Below are 6,789 nucleotides of genomic sequence, written 5' to 3' on the forward strand. Positions count from 1 at the left end.
CAGCGACTGATCTGCCTCGCCCGGGAAGAGCGCAATGATGGTGCCAACTTGGGCCAGTGAAGCGACGTCCTCCACAACTAGACTGAAGAACAAAAAACTACAGCAACTTGTCTGTTCCCCTTCCCTCAATTCCCCAGCACTGTTCCCATCCCCCCAATTCCCCAATAAAAAATAAATAAATAAAATCTTTAAAAAAAAACCTCTAGCAAGACTGATCAAAAATAAAAAAGAGAAGTCAACAAAATTTTGTATTAAACATTTTTTAAAAGAACATGATTACAGATCCAGAATAGATTAGAAGACAAAAAGTGAACACTATAAACAACTCTATGTCAAGGAACAGATCATTTCAACTTATGCAAACTCAGACAGTGCACTCCTCAGCCCATTTCATGAGGACAGTATAACCTTGATTCCAAAATCTAACAAAGAGAGTATGAGAAAGGAAAATTATAGGCCAATTTTACTCAAGAGCATAGACAAAAAATATATACCCTAAACAATGTAATAACAACTTTAATCCAGCAGTGCATAAAAATGATAATATATTATGACCAAAATGGGTTTATCCTAGAATTGCAAGGATGTTTTAATATTAGAAATCTATAAATATTATTCAAAATTAATTTAGAAAACCACATTATCTTTTCAGTAGATGCAGAAGAAGCATTTGATATGATTTAACACTTATGCATGATTTTTCTAACTCAGCAACTAGAAATAAAAGGGAAATTTCTTAAATATGGTAATAAAGGTTACCTATCCAAACCTTCAGAAAACTTTATTCTTAATAAGAAACATTAGCATTTCCTTTAAAATAACGAACAAGTAAAGGATACTCACTACCACTGCTTCTTTTCAAAGTCAAGCTGGTAGCCTAGTCCTAGCCAGTACAATAAGATAAGAAAGTGAAATAAAACATGGAAAGATTAGAAGAGAAAAAATGTGCATCATTCACAGATTATATTTATTTACATAGAAAACCCCAAAACCTACAAATAAAGTGTTAGAATAAAAAATATAACACAGTTGCTAGATTTTTAAACAATATATAAGAGGGAAGGAGAAAGATATCTTTTACTGTAGGGGAAAAAAATCAATCGCATTTAGGAGATGTAATTTTAAAATACATATCAATTAAAATTGCAACAAGAACATAAGGTAATCAAGAGTAAAACACCGGGCCAGCCAAGTGGCTCAGCTGGTTAAGAGCTCACTTGGGAGTGCCAGCTCTGAGCAGCAGGGCTGCAGTTCGGATCCCACATTGAGGGCCAGTGACGCTGGCCCTCTACAGCTAAGATGATGAACAACAGCTGGACCTGGAGCTGGGCTGCTGTGAGTCACCGGTGATGGCGTAGGCTGCAGTGGGGCTGCAGTGGGCTGCCGTGAGCTACATGAGTGGCTGGCAGCCAGCATGAGCCCGGCAGCCGGTGTGAGCTGCTGAGAGCCGCTGGGAGTGGCCAACCAATGACCGACCGATCTGCCTCATCCAGGAAGAGCACAATGATCATACCAACATGGGCCAGTGAAGTGAAGTCCTCCACAACTACACTGAAGAACAAAATCAGCAATTTGTCTACCTGTCTGTTCCCCTTCCCTGATTCCCCAATAAAATCTTTTTAAAAAATTACAAAAAAAACCTTCATGGATAAGGAAATTCAGTATTTAAAGATGTTAATTTCTTCTATAAAATCAATATAACTCCAATTACAATCACAACAGGATTTTTGTGGCTCTAGACCAGGGGTGTCAAACTGGCGGCCCGCGGGCCACATGCGACCCTCGAGGTAATTTTTTTTATACTCGTCTTCAGTAGTTAAAGGATTAACGAGGGAATTGTGTGTACGGTATTGCCTCGATCTCCCCTAAGCGCTATTTTCTTCATAACAATTTTTTCTATTTTTATTTTATTTCAGAGTATCGTGGGCCACAAAAAATTACCTCAAGGGCCGCCGCATGCGGCCCGCGGGCCGCCAGTTTGACACCCCTGCTCTAGACAAACTAATTCTAAAATACGTTAGAAGAACAATATAAATTGGTAACTACAATACGGCCTCAGGGATAGAAAAGACAGCCTGGGGAATATAATCAATAATGTAGTAAATATTTTTTAGGAGGCCACATGAACTCTTGTCTTGTTAAGGAGACCACTTCATAGACGGTGTAGAGACCTGACTGCGGCACTGTATATCTGAAGCTGATGTTGAATAATATTGCATGTCAACTATAATTTTATATACATATAGTCACGGGATGTGGAGTAGAGTGTGGGAATGGAGTCAGTGGAATTGTAATAGATATGTATGATATCAGGGGGAGGGGAACAGTGGGTGGGGGGAGGGGGGCTGTCGCTTTGTGAGGGGTGAAAAAGATAACTATTGCATTTTTTTGTACACCTAAAACTAATGAAAAATAAATAAATAAATACATTTAAAAAATACGTTAGAAGATCAAAAGCCCAAGAATAGACCCTGCCAGCAAATAAATAAAATAAAATAATGTGAGGGGACTTGCTCTACCGAATATCAAGACTTACAAAGATAAAGTAATTGAGACAGTGTGGCATTGACACAGGGGTGGTCAAATGGGCCAATGGAACAGAATGGGAAGCCTCAAAATAAACCACAAATACATGGAAATTTTACATATGACATAAACAGAAGCAGCACTGCAGATCACTGGGGAAAGAAAAAAATTTTCTTTTTTTTTTCCTGTGTGGATATAAGTGAGAAATTGCATATCCACATAGAAAAAAAATAAAATTGGATCTTTTCCCCAAATCATAAATGTTATCAGTCTCAGATGGATTAAAGCCTTAAATATGAAAGGAAAAACTTTTAAACTCATAGAAGAAAATACAAGAGAATATCTTTATGACCTCAGAACAGGAAAGGCTTTCTTCAACAAGATCAAAAGCATCAACCATAAAAGAAAATAGTCATACATTCAATTATATTAAAATTAAGAATTTTCTCCATCAAGGCTTCACAAAGAAAATGAAGACAGGCTACCAACTGGGGGAAGTTATTTGCAACATTAGACCACTGACAGCCCAGTTGAAAACATGAGCTAATGACATGAACAGGCATTTCTCAGAAGTGGAACATGAAAGACCAATCAACATATGAAAAGAACATTGACCTCATTAATAATCAGCAAAATGCAAATTAAGACAACATGAGCTACAATTTTACCCCGTGTTGGCAAAAATGAAGCTGTCTGACACCACTGAGGGTTGGTAAAGATCTAGATCAACAGGAATATTTACACTCAGCCAGTGGGAATGTAAATTAGTGCAAGCATTTTGAGAAACAAGGTGCTGCCATTTGTAAGTTTGAACATTTGCACATCCTTCTTGCCCACCAATTCTTCTAACGAAAGTCATGAACTTATGCATCAAAAAAGATGTACAAGAAGACGCTGCTAATAGCTTCCAGTGGGGTTGGCATGAACACTGATGTCTCAGCAAATGAAGCTCCCTAAATTCAAGACAATGTGAGAGATTGGCTTCTGGGCATCTAATGCATCACCACCAATAGGAATTATTTCTAGAAGAACTTGATCCTCAACTTGGGACTTTTTGTTGCAGGAGTTTAGCTGGCCAAAAATTTGAGCGACTTTTACCTAATGGCACCTCAGCCAGGGGTGTAGCCAAATAGATACATGGAACCTGTGCTATACTTGAACCTTCCAAAACCAGAGCCTCCAATCCGTGACAATCACAAGACTTTCCCTGATGGCAGCTGAAGTTTGATTCAAATGGGCACCTTCCCTTCCCTGCCTGATTTCCTTTTCTTCACTGAGTCCACTCAGAACTCCATTCTCTGGTCAGCAGCCAGGTTTCAGCTAAAGTGTTGTCCTATGTTATGTAAAATGCTGTACATAGTTCCTAAGTTTCTGCAGGGGGTGATCTTGTCTTGAGGAATAACCTAATAGTATTTTAACAGTTATTTGAAGTAAAGACGATATACAATGATAACCAGAAGAAGAGGAAGAGGAAGAAGAAAAGAAGGAAGAAGAAAAAGGAGGTACAAGAATGTCCCTAGTAGCAAAAAAAGAAAAAGAAAAGAAACTATCTCAGCATTCATTAATAAGAAATTAATAAGAAATGGGTAAAACTAATTTGGGGGAGGAGATCCAAGATGGCGGAGTACATAAATGCCGTGCTTGCCTCATTCCGTGAACACATCAAAATTGCAACTAGAGAACAATCAACCTTGAGATCCATCTGAAGTCTAGCTGAACAGAAGTTTTATAACTAAGGATATAAAGAAGAAGCCATGTTGAGTCTGGTAGGAGCTGCTGACTCACTTGAGACCCTGCCTCATCCAACTTGCATACTGCCTGAAACTTTATCAGCAGCAGACCCATACAGGAGCCGGCAGGGGCAGCAGGCCTTGGAGTGTCCTGGCTTTTTTCAAAGCTACTCAAGACTCAGTACTGGTAGCAGCCATTCTCGGTTCTCAGCATGGCGTCTCCCAAGTGCCTCCAGGTCCAGCACAGGCAGCAACCAACCATGGATTACTTTGTAGCTCCTACCAGGTACTCTCCGGCCAGTCACAGGCAGTAGCTGACCCGGGCCTGCTCTGGAGCCCCTCCCAAGAGGCCCCAGAACCAACATACTTGGAGGTTGCCTTCGGACCACAGCAGAGCACCACCCAATTAGCCCCACAAGAGGCACACACAAAGGGCAGTCTCATCGGGCACCAGAGGCCATTGGGGTGAATCCTGCTCCATGGGGTAAGCCCCCTGCACAGCAGCCCATAAGCTGTGGACATGGCCAAACCCCACAACCAGTCAGCCTGAGGATCAATACCACCCACTGACATGCCAACAGCAATCATGAGGACCCACACAACCCACACAAGGGACACCCCTAGAGCACCCAGCTCAGGTGACCAGGGAGACTGTGCCACTGGGCCCCACAGGACCCCTACTATATAAGGCCACCAGCCAAGCCTGGGAGACATCGCAGGTCTACCTAATACATAGAAACAAACACAGAGAGGCAGTCAAAATGAAGAAACAAAGAAATACATACCAGGGCCATCTGAGTGGTGCGTTGGTTAAGAGCTGGCTTGGGATGCCAGCTCTCAGCAGGAGGGCCCAGGTTCAGATTTCACATGAGGGCCAGTGACACTGCCCTCTACAGCTAAGATGGTGAACAACAGCTCGACCTAGAACTGGGCTGCCATGAGTCACCAGCGAAGGCATAGGCTGCAGCCCCTGCTGCAGTGGGTTGCCATGGGCTACTGTGTGTGGCCAGCAGCTAGCGTGAGCGGCCGGCAGCCAGTGTGAGCTGCCAAGAGCCACTGTGAGCGGCCATCCAGAGGCCGGCGACCGATCTGCCTCATCCGGGAAGAGCACAGTGATAATACCAACATGGGCCAGGGAAGCAACATCCTCCACAACTAGACTGAAGAACAAAAGGACAGCAGCTTGTCTGTTCTCCTTCCCCTGATTCCCCAGGGCTGTTCCCCTCCCTCAATTGCCCAATAAAATCTTTAAAAAAAAAAAAAAGAAGAAAAGAAATACATACCAAATGAAAGAACAGGAGAAAACTCCAGAAAAATAACTAAACAAAATGGAGGCAAGCAATCTACCAGAGTTGAAAACAATGGTTATAAGGCTGCTCAAGGAACCTAGTGAAAACTTTAACAAAGAGATAGCAAGCAGAAAAAAAGGACCTAGAAACCATAAATAAGAACCAGTCAGAAGTGAAGAATACAATAACCGAAATGAAGAATGTACTAGAAGGCATCACCAGCAGACTAGATGAAGCAGAGGATCGAATCAGAGATTTGGAAGACAAGGTGGCACAAAACACCCAATCGGAACAGCAAGAAGAAAAAAAAATCCAAAAAATTGAGGATAGTTTAAGAGACCTCTGGGACAACATCAAGCATAACAACATTCACATCATAGGAGTACCAGAAGGAGAAGAGAGAAAGCAAGGAACTCAGAACCTATTTGAAGAAATAATGACTGAAAACTTTTCTAACCTGGCAAATGAAATAGATACACAAGCCCAAGAAGCACAGAGAGTCCCAAAAAAGATGAACTCAAACAAGCCCACACCAAGACACATTACAATTAAAATGGCAAAGATTAAAGACAAAGAGAGAATCCTAAAAGCAACAAGAGAAAGGCAACTAGTAACTTACAAGGGAGCTCCCATAAGATTATTAGCTGATTTCTCAACAGAAACTTTGCAGGCCAGAGGGATTGGCAAGAAATATTCAACGTAATGAAAAACAAGGCTCTACAACCAAGACTACTCTACTCAGTAAAGCTATTATTTAAAATTAAAGGACAAATAAATAGTTTCCCAGACAAGAAAAAAAAGAGTTCTTCACCACCAAATCAGTATTATAAGGAATGTTAGAGGGACTTCTTTAAGATGAAAAAAAATAAAAAATATGAATAATAAAATGGCAATAGCTACATATCTATCAACAATTACTTTCAATGTAAATGGATTACATGCTTTGATCAAAAACAGGGTGGCTGAGTGGATAAGAAAACAGAACCCTTACATATGCTGCCTACAAGAGACTCACTTCAAATTGAAAGACACACAGAGACTGAAAGTAAAGGGATGGAAAAAGTTATTTCATGAAAATGGAAATGGAAAAAAAAGCTGGAGTAGCAATACTTATACCAGACAAAATAGACTTTATTTTTTTTTTTTTAAAGATTTTTATTGGTGAATTGGGGGGATGGGAACAGTGCTGGGGAATTGGGGGAAGGGGGACAGACAAGTTGCTGTCGTTTTGTTCTTCAGTCTAG

General features: G+C 40.9%; 1 pseudogene; it reads left to right on the forward strand.

The window, feature by feature from the left end:
- The first annotated feature begins 3,405 nt into the window (after positions 1–3,405).
- On the forward strand, positions 3,406–3,651 carry LOC109390709 (mitochondrial import receptor subunit TOM6 homolog pseudogene; annotated as a pseudogene).
- Positions 3,652–6,789: the final 3,138 nt, after the last annotated feature.

This window comes from Hipposideros armiger, unplaced genomic scaffold, assembly GCF_001890085.2.
Source record: "Hipposideros armiger isolate ML-2016 unplaced genomic scaffold, ASM189008v1 scaffold_10, whole genome shotgun sequence".
Classification (NCBI taxonomy): Eukaryota; Metazoa; Chordata; class Mammalia; order Chiroptera; family Hipposideridae; genus Hipposideros; species Hipposideros armiger.